The 13,400-nt window shown below is 38.2% G+C and overlaps 1 protein-coding gene across 3 annotated transcripts in view; it reads left to right on the top strand.

Moving 5' to 3' along the window:
- The window catches only part of CNOT2 (CCR4-NOT transcription complex subunit 2), a 136,153-nt gene that overhangs the window by 45,812 nt on the left and 76,941 nt on the right, over nucleotides 1-13,400 (top strand). The window contains exon 1 of one of the 3 annotated variants that reach the window (XM_067564032.1): nucleotides 6,912-7,006. The exons of the other annotated variants lie outside the window; for them this stretch is intronic. The gene's annotated coding sequence lies outside the window, so the exon portion shown is untranslated. Of the gene's footprint in view, nucleotides 1-6,911; nucleotides 7,007-13,400 lie in introns of those variants that run through there. 3 annotated transcript variants of the gene reach the window in all.

Below are 13,400 nucleotides of genomic sequence, written 5' to 3'. Positions count from 1 at the left end.
TGCTCTGTCTGGCTCTGCAGTTTTGAGAGGAATTGTCATTGCTTTTGTTGTACGTCTATGAACGTAACACTGTTTATCATTGATCCTGTGAGTTCTGTCACACTGTACAATAATAAGTGAGTGGGTGCTTTCAGTACCACTAGGCACTCTGCAGCATATATTGTGAACTAAAAAGGAGGAATTATTTTCCAAAAAATAGTTTTATTGAGTAACAAAACCAGTGCAAAAAAAAAAATCTTGTTTTTAATGCATTTGCTTTTAATTTAACTTAATACATTAATGGAACAGAACTTAACAAGGAGGAAGAACATTCATGTCTGTTTTGGCTACACAAAGAGCAACTGTGGCTCTCCCAGGTCAGTGTATGTGAAGCTGTGGTTGTCCTCACTGTCCCCCAGTGTGGAGTGATGGGGTAGGGTTGCAGTCCCTGATGCCATGTGAAATGTTGAGGGGGGTATAGGAAGGTGCTAAAATGGAGTTCTCCATGGACTGTAAGTGGAAGTGAGCCTGTAGCTTCACAAGAGTCTGCAGCATCTGTGAGGGCTGCCAGAGTAGCTCCATTATGTGCTAATCCTACTCTTGCACTTTTCTGTTGTCTGCTCTTTCCTTCTCTGCACAGTCTACCGTATTCACCCGCCAGGCTCATGGTCTGATGCAGCACTGGCTTGCAGGATCTCACTGAACATGCCATCCTAAGTCCTCTTCTTTCTCCTCCTTATCTGGCTCAGCCTTTCAGGGGGTGTGGAGGGGAAACCCTTCCAGACTGTAATGGCAGCAGCTACAGGTAAAATACACAAAGGTGCCATTCTCAGTATAGTCACAACAGAAGGCAAAAGCTCAAATTCAGAATTCCCTTCCCTTGTTCCTCTGAAGTTTTATACAAGACATGCTTCTTGACATTTCTGCTTTGGAGTTCTTGTGAACAGCATCACTCCCAGCACTGGCCATAGTGAGTACGGCCTGCCAGGGTGAGGGAAATGAGGAAGGAATTGCTTAGATGCATGAAACTAGGAGTTTAGGGCAATGGCACTAAATACTGTGGCACCATTTTCCACAAGTGGTGATGATGATGATCATTGATATCTCGCTCCTGAGGGTAACACAGGCACAGAGAGGCCAGCTACTGCTGGAGTCCCGAAGCTGTCCAGGCCCATATGCCATCAGCCTATTTGCTACCATGGTGTGTCTGCCGATGTTATTGCCAACTGGTTTGGCAAAGTGTTGTACTGCGGAGGAAGAAATAAGGCTGCCATCCCTAGAAACCTTCAGGAGAAGATTGCAGAGTACCTCCCATGAAAGTTTCATTGCGATCTCTCTGAAGGATTCAAGGGATATCCCTGTGTACATAAATAAACAGCTCCACATGGGTCCCCTGCCTAATTCTAAATGGAAATGAAAAACAGATAATTCTGCTTCTCTTTATTGCACTGCTCCCTTTCTAGTACCAGTACATTAATGAAAAGTCAAAAGCTGTGTTGCTCTAAGTTGAGCAGTGGCGATGTGTCTGTATATCACTGTAATGGGAAATACACACTTATCCAAGGTTCCTTCCCCTGCATTGCGTTTGTCCACGTCTGACTGTTGGGATTGACTTTCCTGTGATGTAGTTTCAGATCCTGTCTTGTGGCATAGCTGGACCCACTGGTTGCATGTCCCTCCTCCTCCTCCTCCTTGTTCTCGCTGTTCATGACAGCAGTTTGTCTTGGGCTTCTCAGAGGTGGCCATGGTGGGGTCTCTGCCAAGTATGGGATGCAGCACTTTGTAAAAGCAGCTGGTCTGCCCCTTGGCACTAGATTGATTGTTGGCCTTCCTGGCCTTCTGATATGCCTGCCTCAATTCCTTTTGCTTTTATGCAGCGCTGCTGATTCCTGTCATACCCCTTCTTCTACATCTGCTGTACAGCTAGCTCGTAGATGTCCACATTTCTATGGCTGGTCTGTAGCTGTGCCTGAATAGCCTCTTCTCCCCACAGCCCCAGGAGATCCAATACCTTCTGTCTACTCCAGGCTGGAGTGTAGCTGGCATGGTTGACTGGGCAGTTGCATGCAACAATGGAGAACTGCTAGGTGTGTTTGCCAAGCTGGACAATCAGGAAAAAAGCATTTTAAAAATCCCTAGGATTTTAAAGGGGGGGGGGGGGGTCAAGGACCATCCATTATCTGTGACTCTTGGGCAGTGGCATTCACAATTGTGACCAGAGCAGTCTGTTGGGCATTGTGGAACAGCTGCTGGAGGACTATTGGATTCAATTTTAGGTATCACAGTGTCTACACTACTACTGCATTGTCCTCCGTATATTAACTATGGCTCAAAGCTGTTTGGGGAGGTGGTGTTACTGCATTGTTGTAATGGGGTGCTTACATCAGTGAGAGACAAATCTAAGTGTAGACACGTACACGATTAGTTTGACATAAGGCATCTGATGTTAACCCAGGGCTCAACAAATTTGCTTCGGAGCTAGGAGCCAGCCCAAAAATGTAAGGAGCCAGACAATGTGGCCCAGCAGCGCCCTGGCCCAAGCGTGGCAGCCGCTCTCCCCTCCCGGCTTCCCCCTGTCCCTCTCCCACAATGTGGGCCCAGTGGCAGGGTGCCCTGGCCGGAGCATGGCGGCCACTCCCCCCAGAAAAAAACTAGGCGCCAGACTTAAATTTCTAGGCGCCATGGCGACCTGGCACCCGGGGTTTGTCGATCCCCGTGTTAACCTAACTTTATAGTGTAGACCAGGCTTTAATGCACTCAGCTTAGCGGGACTAGATAATTTCCATCCCAGAATATTGAAAACTGCCACATAAGATACCTTGCTACCAGACAAGCAATTTTAAATAAATCTATCTGTCCAGGGTTAGTACTGGAGAATAGCTATTGTCTTACCTATATTTAAGAAGGGTGGGGAAAAAAGATGTGGACAATTACAGACCCATTAGTCTGACCTCAGTAGTATTCAAGGTTTTAGAACAATTGATGAAGTCAAAAATAATTAAATACATAGATGATGAAGATATAATGCAGCATGGGTTTACCTGGGGGTAGATCATGCCAGACTAAGCTGATTTCCTTCTTTGAGAAAATAATTGATTTTTTTTTCTTAAATAAAGAGAATGTAGTAGATGTAGCACACTTGGATTTTAGTAAAGCATTTGAAATGGTGCTCTATGGGAAATGAAAAGTTAAATTAGAGAAGATGGGGATTAGTACAAGAATTGTAAGGTGGGTAAGGAACTGGCTAAAGGAAAGAAGGCAAAAGGTTGTGCTGAAGGGTAAATTATAAGACTGGAAGGAGACTATTAGTGCCGTTCCTCAAGGATTTGTCTTGGTACCAATCTTAGTTAATATTTTGTGTTATTAATGACCTTGGCATGAAAAGTAGGAGTGGGCTAATGAAATTTTGCTGTTGATACAGATTTAAATACCCAGGATAAATTGGGTTATTATATGGAACAATCTGGATGACTCTGAAGCCTGGAGTAACAAATAGGAAGAAATTCAATAGTACAAAGTGCAAGATGCTGCACTTAGAAATTCTTATTATTAGATCCTACTATGAACTGAGTACTCATCAGTTGGAAACGGGAGATTGACCTAGCTGTGTTGGCAATAACAGGATTAGTGTGAGCCACCAATGTGATGCCTCATTGATGTGAAAAAGGCGAAGGTGATGCTGGGGAATGTATCAGGCAAGGTGTTTTCAGTAGAGAGAGAAGAATTAATGCCATTGTACAAGACACTAGATCTAGAATATTGTGTACAGTTTTGGTCACTCATGTTCAAGGAAGAAGAATTCAGACTGGAATAGGTACAGAGAAGAGCTATTGTGAAGATCAGGGGAATGGAAGGCCTATCATATGAGAGGTGACTGGAAGTGTTTGGCTTATTTAGCCTAGCAAAATTAAGGCTGAGAGTGGATATGGTTGCTCTTTATAAATACATAAGAGGAGCAAACACTGGAGTGGGTGAAGAGCTATTTAAGCTAAAGGACAATATTGGCACAAGAACAAAATATGTATAAACTGGCATAAACAAATTTAGGCTGGAAATTAGAAGACTGTTTGTAACTATCAGAGGAGTGAGGCTCTGGAATCGCTTACCAGAAGGAGTAATGGAGGCAAACAATGTATTAGTTTTAAGAGAGCTGTACAAATTTATGCATGGGATTGTATGCCAGGTTTGCTTGTGATGGTCAGGGACAGAGCTCGGCAGCCTTGAAGGGTTCCTTCTGGTTAATGTCTTATGTTTCTAAAAGCTCATTCTTCAGGGCTTCAGCAGTCACCAGCGGTCAGGAGGGGATTCTCTTCTCTCCCTTCCTCCCACATGATGGTTTTTGTCTCTTTCCTCTGAAGCATCAAAGATGGCCTTTAGCTGGAGATGGATCAACGGGATGGGATGAACCCAGTGCTTTTAGATGGCACCGAGCGTGCGCACACACTCATTGCGTGGTTCATTGATTCTTGCTCACATGCTCAGGGTCTGATTGCCATATGTTGGGAAGGAATTTCCCTCAGGACAGATGGGCAGTGACCTTAGGGTTTTTTTTTTGCCTTCCTCTGCAGTATGTGATGTGGGTCACTTGCTGAGATAATCTGGGTATATCTCACTTAATCAATTTTCTACTGTTGCAGGGACCCCTGACATGGGTGCACCTTCATGCCTCTTATTTTCTGCCTATGGCACATAATAGTTTAGTCTCCTGGGGGCTGTAATTTTGGTTGTTGGATTTAGTGTGAAAGTGCTGAATAGTGGTGGCTTGTGATATACAGGACTACATGTTGATGGTCCCTACTAGCCTTAAACTGGCTCTAAAATGGCATAAAACTGAAGCTGCATGAAATTTGAAAATTTATTTCTGAACTATCTAATTTTGTTCACAGCTTTTTCACATTTCATTATTAGTTAGCTGGATGATTAATTGTTGCATCTGAATTTTATAGCAACAATGCAATCCAACTAGTGTATGTTCTTTAACATATATACAAAATAGTCAACAATATGCAGATTTACAGAGTATATCAGGCCAAGGTAGTACATACACACTCCTTCTGTTATGGGCAAAGAAGAATAGGTGGAATACTTAAGAGAAACATTTTAATATCAATTTGGACAAAGTGTTTTGCCTGCATGTAGGGAGAAACAAAATATCATTTTGGTATATACAGTAGAACTTCAGAGTTATGAACATGTTGGGAATGGAGGTTATTCGTAACTGAAATGTTTGTAGCTCTGAACAAAATGTTATGGCTGTTCTTTCAAAAGTTTATAACTAAACATTGACTTAATATAGCTTTGAAACTTTACTATACAGAAGAAAAATGCTGCTTTTAATTATCTTAATTTAAATGAAACAAGCACAAAAACAGTTTCCTTACCTTGTCAAATCTTTTTTTTTAAACTTTCCCTGTATTTTTTAGTAGTTTTTATTTAACTCTGTACTGTACTGTATTTACTTTTTTGTTTGTATTTTTTGTGTCTGCTGCTGCCTGATGGTTCCAAATGAGCTTCCGGTTCCAAATGAGGTGTGTGGTTGACCGGTCAATTCGTAATTCTGAGGTTCTACTGTACCATGATTTAGTTAACAGCTGATTTAACACATTAGTAAAAACAAAGGGCAATGCAGAGGAATTCAGAAGATAGCAAGACACAGAAAGGAAAGGAAGTGGAATCAGAGGCAAAGTGTGAGGGGATATCATGTGAAAACCCATTAGTCTATGAATAAAGTTTGATCGTGATGGGGCCTGTATGGTGTGAACATGTGTTGCAACCTCACCCAGCATTAGGAGCACAATTCAAGGTTGCTGTTCCTGGAGTGGGTGATTATTTTGTGTCTCATTGTGATAGATATTAAATTCTGTTTTCTGAGATTGAAGGAGGATGTGGAGATTTCTAATATTTCTTAAAACATTAGATAATTTCAGAGCTAATCAAGAAAGGATTCATTTCAGTCTCCTCACTCTCAGAAGTTATTTTTATTTCTCTGATTCAGTTGTCTCTGAACTTGAAAACTGAACATGCTGTTAAAGCCATGTTCAAATGCCCCCCTCAGTTCAATCTCTTTCTAATCAAGATTTTATCTCCAAAGCAAGTAAAAGTCTCTAAGCTGTGATTATTAACAGTATCTAAATGCTGTCTGCTACCTATTTATCCAGGAAAAAAAAGTGATGAAATTGGAATCTCTTTGAGGGACGAAGCTTGGAAACTAATCTGTCAAAATCTAGGTACTGGGTACACTTCCTCTTCATCCAACAGATGCCTAATTCAAAACATTTAAAACTTTGCTGAACCAATCAGATGCTAGGAGTGAGCCTAGCATACTGCACAAATGCTAGATATGCATCCATTCACATCTCAGTATTACACATCTTTTGCTCCTGTCATGTGACTATTGACACTTGGACAATTATCTGCCAACATGTCACAGAAACATGAAACTACCTTGTTACTATTGTTAAATTCTGCCTCCTCAGCCTTATCAAATTCTAGCTTTAACAATTACCTGACAGCTTTTAGCTTTATGCAAGTGAGATTTATTAAGACATAAACACAATTAGATTGCTTACCTTGAATGATGCTTTTTGGAGGGAGTGTTCTGCATGCTATGCTAGAAAGATTTTTGGTATTCTAGATTAATATATGATTCACATTTCAATTTCATCTAGTTTTTTTACTTAGTCATTTTCCTGTTGTGAGGATATGCTTTTGAAAGAGTAAAACTTCCCCTAGTAATTTCTTCTCAAAGATGGCAACCAGTCTGACCCTGCTTTAACTGATAAAGGAGGAAGGGAATTTTCATCACTATAGTTAAGTCATTAAAAAATAGTGTTCTGTTATATTTTAGGGTGAAGCCTCAGTATGCAAGTGTAACTATGGAAATAGTCTTCTGGCAATGAGTTGAAGTGGTGTGTCCTACTTGAGACTAAGCCCCTGGTTGTAAGGTCTTACGACCATTTCAGCTGAGCAGGACAAAAACCAGTAGTGAGGACATTGGTGAACTTGGTTGCTTAGGAAAAAAAATCAGGTAAGACAAATTTCCCTTTCCTGGGACTACGCAGTCATCCATTGATGAAGCATGTGTACAGAGATTTTGTCATAAGGCTCTATGTACACATCAGCTGTATTCAAAATAAACACCAAAATATTTTTGTCAAACAAAATGGAAGAAAATCAGAGAAATGTTGATGCTGACTTTAGGAAGGGGTTGAAATTTATGCTTGAAAATAAAACAATATCCATTTGTTTTTATTAACTTGTAAATAAAGTGAAAATAGTTTCTTGTGTTTTTTTCCTCTGTGGAGGTTGAACATTTCAGAATGGAGAACAGTTTCTTATTGCATTTTCAATCCTGCATTTTAGACTAGATAGAAAAACATTAATTTTAAATCTTAAAATGACTAGAGAGAGGGATTCCTAATGGGAAGTAAGTTCAGTGTTCAGCTTGCTTTCCCTTCTTGATCTTCCCTTGGTGTATATTTTGGACCTACAGGAAGCCTATTTTGATTATCCTAATGTGCCCTTGCTATCTAGAATGAATGCTAGTGAACCTATATCTGTAGTACCAGATGTTCCAGTTTGGGCTACTGTCTCTTTTTCTGAAGGTTCTTCATAATAGCAGAAGTTGCAGCAACCTTTAATAACAAGCAAGCCATAAATATGCTACTTTAAGACTAGTTATTTTTAGCATCTTTCTAGATTCCAGACATACAACCAGTTTTCTAAATCATTTTAGATGTTCCTAAATGTGGTCAGCTGTGTCCTGCTTTAAGGACCAAATAATACATCCTGACTACTGAGACCCACTTACAACCCTTCTAGACCGGTGTATAATGCAGGGGAAACAGAACGTGTCTGAGGGTATTGAGTGCACGTGAGCACAGTCATTGGTGATCTCTGCCTTTTTCATAGTTTGAGATTGATTTAGGATGATTGATTCATTGCATTATTGCACTTCTCTATGACAAGTAGAAACTCTGGTATTCTCTTCAAAGCCAGGCCCTAAATTTCTTTTTGTCTAGGCCAGAATTTAGATAGTCTGAACATCTTTGTTCAGTGAGGTCAAGGGTCTCTAAAATATGCTCAGCCACAGATAGATTTTATTATGTATCTGAGTTGTAGAATGAAAGATGTACCGTTTCCCCCTTCATTGCTGAGCCCGTTCCATAAATATTTCTGCGTGCTGCATGGAGAGGTTTCAAGTGATGTAGTATATAGCGCACCATCATCCTACTTTCTTGCATGAAAGATTGCATGTAGATTGATGTTCCTCACCATGGCATCTGTTCCTTTCTAGATTCTGCCCCTTTCTCTGAGCTTGCTATCAATCATTTGTTTTGGTGGACTGAAAGTAAAAGAACTTATTACCTGCACAGATGCTTCTTTACCTTCTTATATTCCCAGCTGCCTATTCTGATCTGCATTTTTGTGTGTAAATAGTTCATCCTGGAATTACGTGTTATAACAATAGTTATTTCTTGAAGCTATTAGTCATCGACAGGTTTTTACGTTGGAAGCTGCGGAAGTCTATATTAGGGCTGAGCATGACTGGGTGGGGAAGGAGGATGCCAGAAATGGAAGTTCTGTGATTCACTGCTACTTGCTGTCAGAACAGAAAAAACAACCCATCAATTTCGGTTGATGGATGTGAGGATGCAGAATCATAGAAGATTAAGGATGGAAGAGACCTCAGGAGGTCATCTAGTCCAAACCCACTGCTCAAAGCAGGACCCACCCCAACTAAATCATCCCAGCCAGGACTTTATCAAGCCTGGCTTTGAAAACCTCTAACGATGGATATTCCACCACCTCCCTAGGTAAAGGCCTTTGAAAGAAATATTTTTGGAGGGGATATTTAAATGTTCTTATTCAGTATTAAAAATGCAGATGTCACATTGCTTTGGTGCATGATAAGTGAAAGTGAAACTATTTCATTATCAAATCTCAATGAAGAGCAAAAAGGAAAACAGCACAAATAACGAAGAAATCTTTCAAAAATGTTTTTAATTTAAAATGTTGACATAATATAGGTTTAAAAAAAAAACCCCCCACAAATGTTTATACTGAGAATATGACTTAAATTTATAGATGCCAAAATACTTTCCAATTGTCTTTATAATATATGGAATCTTGGGATTCAGTATCTGACTCATCTTTATATTTTGGCGTATTGTATATTTTAATCTAGTAGACGCTATTGCAACACTTATTGCTGTTCAAGTTGCTTTTCTGAGGGTGGCTTTTCTGTTAAGTCTCCAAATTTCCCCTATGTTGTTCAATATTTTCTCTTCTGTTAGCTCATTTTAAGCTAGGGTAAGGATAGGAATAGCCACAGTACTTTATCCTATCTTAGGGACACTTTTTTTTATTTAAAAAAAAATTTAACTGGTGTTGAATTGTCCAAAAGAGATTCTTGAATTACACAGATAACTACAATGCTGAGAAGATATTATTGGCTCAATCTGTGTTAAGTGGTTTTATCAGAGAAATTATTACAAAAAAAGGAAAATGCAATTGCTAAATATGTAAGTAAAATCTTCATATATTTTTTGTAATGTTTTTGGAAAATTGAAAAATAATGGATTTAAAAACATTTAAAAGAGGCATGGTCAGGTTATAATTTTTTAAAAGTGTAAACAATATATTTTTAAAACTTCATTTTTAAACTACATTTTGCTATTCTGTGTCTAACATTTCTTTAACATTTTAATTAAACAATAGAAATAGATTAGCAAATTTCACTTCTGTTTATACTCAGTAGCCAAACTTTTTCATTTTCTTACATACTAACAGTGTTTCATAGCTTGATTGTAGATACCAAATTGTTACAACCATACATAAATAAAATTGAAACATTTTGTAAAAATTAGCTTTATGAAATCTATGCTATAAACCAAATTTGACTTCAAAGTGCCCCTGAAATTAAGCTGAAGGTAATAATTTTGTAATAGAACTATTGGAAAAAAGTTTAGACTACTTTTACAGACTGTCTGAGGTAGATGTGAAGTGCTGTTTCAGCATAGAATGTTTTAATTTTTTCTTGTAAAATGGGTTAGTATTGAAAGTATTTTTTATTGATTCATATAATTTAATTTGCTGATACCTTAGTGCAACCATGTTTAAAAATTCAAGTAAAAATTGGTTCCATTGGCAAATAGAAGCTGTTTTTTATTGAAATGTTTCCAGAATAGTGTGTGTTTGTTTTTTGATAGGAGGAACTAGGATGTGCTTGACTAGAGCTTTTTTTCTTTTTCTTTTTCAAAATTGTGCGGCTTTGTCTTTATGTCTGTCCGAGCTTGGTCTTGCTACTTCATTGAGGGCTCATTCCTGCTCTGTCCAAGCATGACTAGATCAGAGTACCTCAGAAGGTCATCAGTGCTGTTTTTTAATTGATGAAAATGGTCATAATATAGTGACACAAAGCATTTTTCCACCACTGGAACTGAGAGTGATGTCTCTCCAGTGCAGTCAATTTATGCTTTTAGGAAGTGAGAGATGAGAGGAACTGAACTGAAGTCATTTGCACAGTGTTGCAGAACATTGCCCTTGTAGGCAACTCAGCTGACTCAAGCAATAGTCTTTTTATATGCAAGGGAAAATGGTAATCAAATGAAGTGAAATGGAATTGCAGTACTACATTAACTGAATGAATATACTTTGTATTTTCTAGCAAAGATAACTAAACTTTCTTTTGTTCTTTGGAGTGGTCAGGACAGGAGTAATGGAGAGAAAGTATGCACTCAGCCTTTAAGGAGAGGGAGTGCTTGTTGTCCATATGTCTCTACAGTAATCTCCTCTTAGTTTTTAAAATGGTAGTATCAAGAGGCTGTAAATGAAAGTTTCTTCTGTTTCTGTCCTAGACAATGATGGTCTGTAGTGTTGTCTTCTAAATCTGTAAAAGTAAGTGGAAATGGGAAAGGATTCCTTTGAACTTTAACAGCAATGAAGATAATTCCTGAACAAACCCAGTTGAACATTCTCAAAAGTTAAAATCTATTTGAAGGATAATAGATTATTTTGGAATAGGCACACTGTGTTTTAGTGAATATGATAGGCAATAACTATTATGGAAAAACTTGGATTTAAAAAAAAAACAAAAAAACATTTTGGTTTATTATTTTCATCTATTAAAAAGTGTGGTGAACATTCCCACAAAAAAAACCTCTGCCAACTTCAGAGGTCACAGCCACTTAACTACATAGCAAATTGGAATTTAACAATGAAATTTATAATTAAACCTTTGATACAGCCTGAACACTAGCAAAATTAAAGAGCAAATCTGTAATGTGCATTTTAGTTACAAATAGTGGAATGTGTTTTGTTCTGAATTTCCTCTAGTAATCCTACAACTTGTAGTTTTAGTTCCAGTAAGTTAGGAGTGGTGTATTTTCAAAATTTGAGTCACAGCTGCAATGGAATCTTTACTTAGTGGAATCTGTGGTTGTGTTAAATGTTTTCACCTTTATGGAAATATGACCCCAAAGATCTGAAATTGTATACATTTTTTGTTCAAGACTAAAAGAATTTGAATAGGTGACTTTAGATTTTTCTCACCATAGGGTGATTATGTGAAAAGTCAAGAAAGATCAATACATTTTTTTTTAAAATTGCAGCTTTGCAACAATACTTTACACAGATAGCAGCCATGTTAAGAAATGAATTAATTCAGTTGCTGAATGATATTGCCTTTGGGCATGGGGCCAACAATGCTCCAGTTATCCTGGGTACCGTAGGGGCAAAGGGCAAACCAACCCCTTTCACTATGTTAACTGTTTTCATCAGACAAACACCTGGAGTGGGTATTTTGCATTCTTATCAAGACTTTCATGGTATAATAGTACCCTGTTTTTATTGCACCTTTCAGTCCAAAAGGATCCCAAGTAGTTTACAGAATAAATGTGCAAGGTTTACTTTAAGGTGTCTGTGGTGGAAATTCTATAGCCCTTCTGAGAACAACTGTACACAGGTATTTGCAGGAGGGAAAGTGAAGAATAACTTCCAGTTAACCTTTGCTGCTATGGCTACCTCCCACCTTGGGTAACACTCTAACCATATGAAAAGTGCCATATACTCTTCAATGCAAAACCTGTGACTTTTTTATATCTCATCTATAAAATAGTCCACCACTAGTACAATGCCCTAGAATACCATACTGAGTCACCAATAAGAGTGGATCTTACTCTCTCAGCACCACATCCTACACCACTTGGGTCTTCCATGGAGGTGTCCACTTCAAGTACTGACAAAGTTTCCAAAATCCAGAGAGATTACAGTCCAAAAGGGCTCCTTTCCTACCTAAATTTTCATGTAATTTAAAAAAAAAAAAAAAGCTTTATTTCTCTGTTGGCTTTGGTTTCCCTTTCATGATCTCATTCAGTGAAATAAAACTGATTTAGAGACCTGTTCACCTCCTTGCTGCCCCCTTGGATCTGGAAGCACAGTTTGACTTATCCTACTGTCGTCACTGACTATTTTCCCCCCTGTGTATTATCTCTAAAAACTATTATTGAGACATGATAAACCTAGCACTTTCTTGCATTCTGCTTTCAGGGCTGTTGGGATTCACTTTTTTTTATTCCCTGAGGATGCCAAATTTTCTCTGAGGTGCAGTAGGAGACACTGGGGGGGTGAGCCTGCAAGGTGCAGTAATAGGGAGAGAGTAGAAACCTTCCTGAAGAAGACAACAGCAAAAAATGATATATTTTGATATTTATAATGCATCGCATTGGTTTAGTGTTAGATTTTTTTTTTCCTTCCAGAAAAAGGCTTACTTAGTTTATCTTTAGGTTCGAGAATGTTTCCTAGTATGTGTAAAAACCATGTTTTGAGCAAGTTTTGGCAGGGTTTATTTCTTACTCTCAAATGTCAACATTTGTACATTTCAATAATTCTTAACAAGAATTTAATATACTGTAAGTTAATGCTTTTATTGCATTTAGTTCTTTAGTTTTAAAAACTACTAATGCACCCCCCCCCTCTCCTTAAGAAACAGAACAAACATGTAAAAATGTGTTACTAGGAATGTGACTTTTGAACTTGAGGAACAATGAACTGTCTTACTTGCTCAGGTTCTTGGTGCATCCTTACTAATAACTTTATTAATCTACTTCATTTACAGGAAGTGTTCTTCAGTCAAAGTTTGCTTGCCTCAGCAGAGACAAAAATTTAATGGGCAAAAGTACAGTGTTTAGGTAGGTAGATATTTTCATGGTGTGCTCAAGGTTCTTCTAGAAAGGACTTCATTCAGTGGTAATGGAATAGGAATCAAAATGAAAAATACAGTGTGTTAAAAAATACTGTATGTTGGATTCCATGATGAAGTGATGAGGAAAGTGTATCTGAAGTGTATTAATGTTGTCAATTAGCTACTCTTCAAATTTATATTTGTTAAATGAGACTACAGAAAGTTCTTCAGAATGTTA

This window comes from Emydura macquarii, unplaced genomic scaffold (genome assembly GCF_026122565.2).
Source record: "Emydura macquarii macquarii isolate MOO-44397 ecotype Brisbane River unplaced genomic scaffold, CSIRO-AGI_Emac_v2 contig_2636, whole genome shotgun sequence".
In the NCBI taxonomy this organism is placed as follows: domain Eukaryota; kingdom Metazoa; phylum Chordata; order Testudines; family Chelidae; genus Emydura; species Emydura macquarii.
Note: the sequence above shows the minus strand (reverse complement) of the source record. Positions and strands in the feature narration are given on the sequence as shown.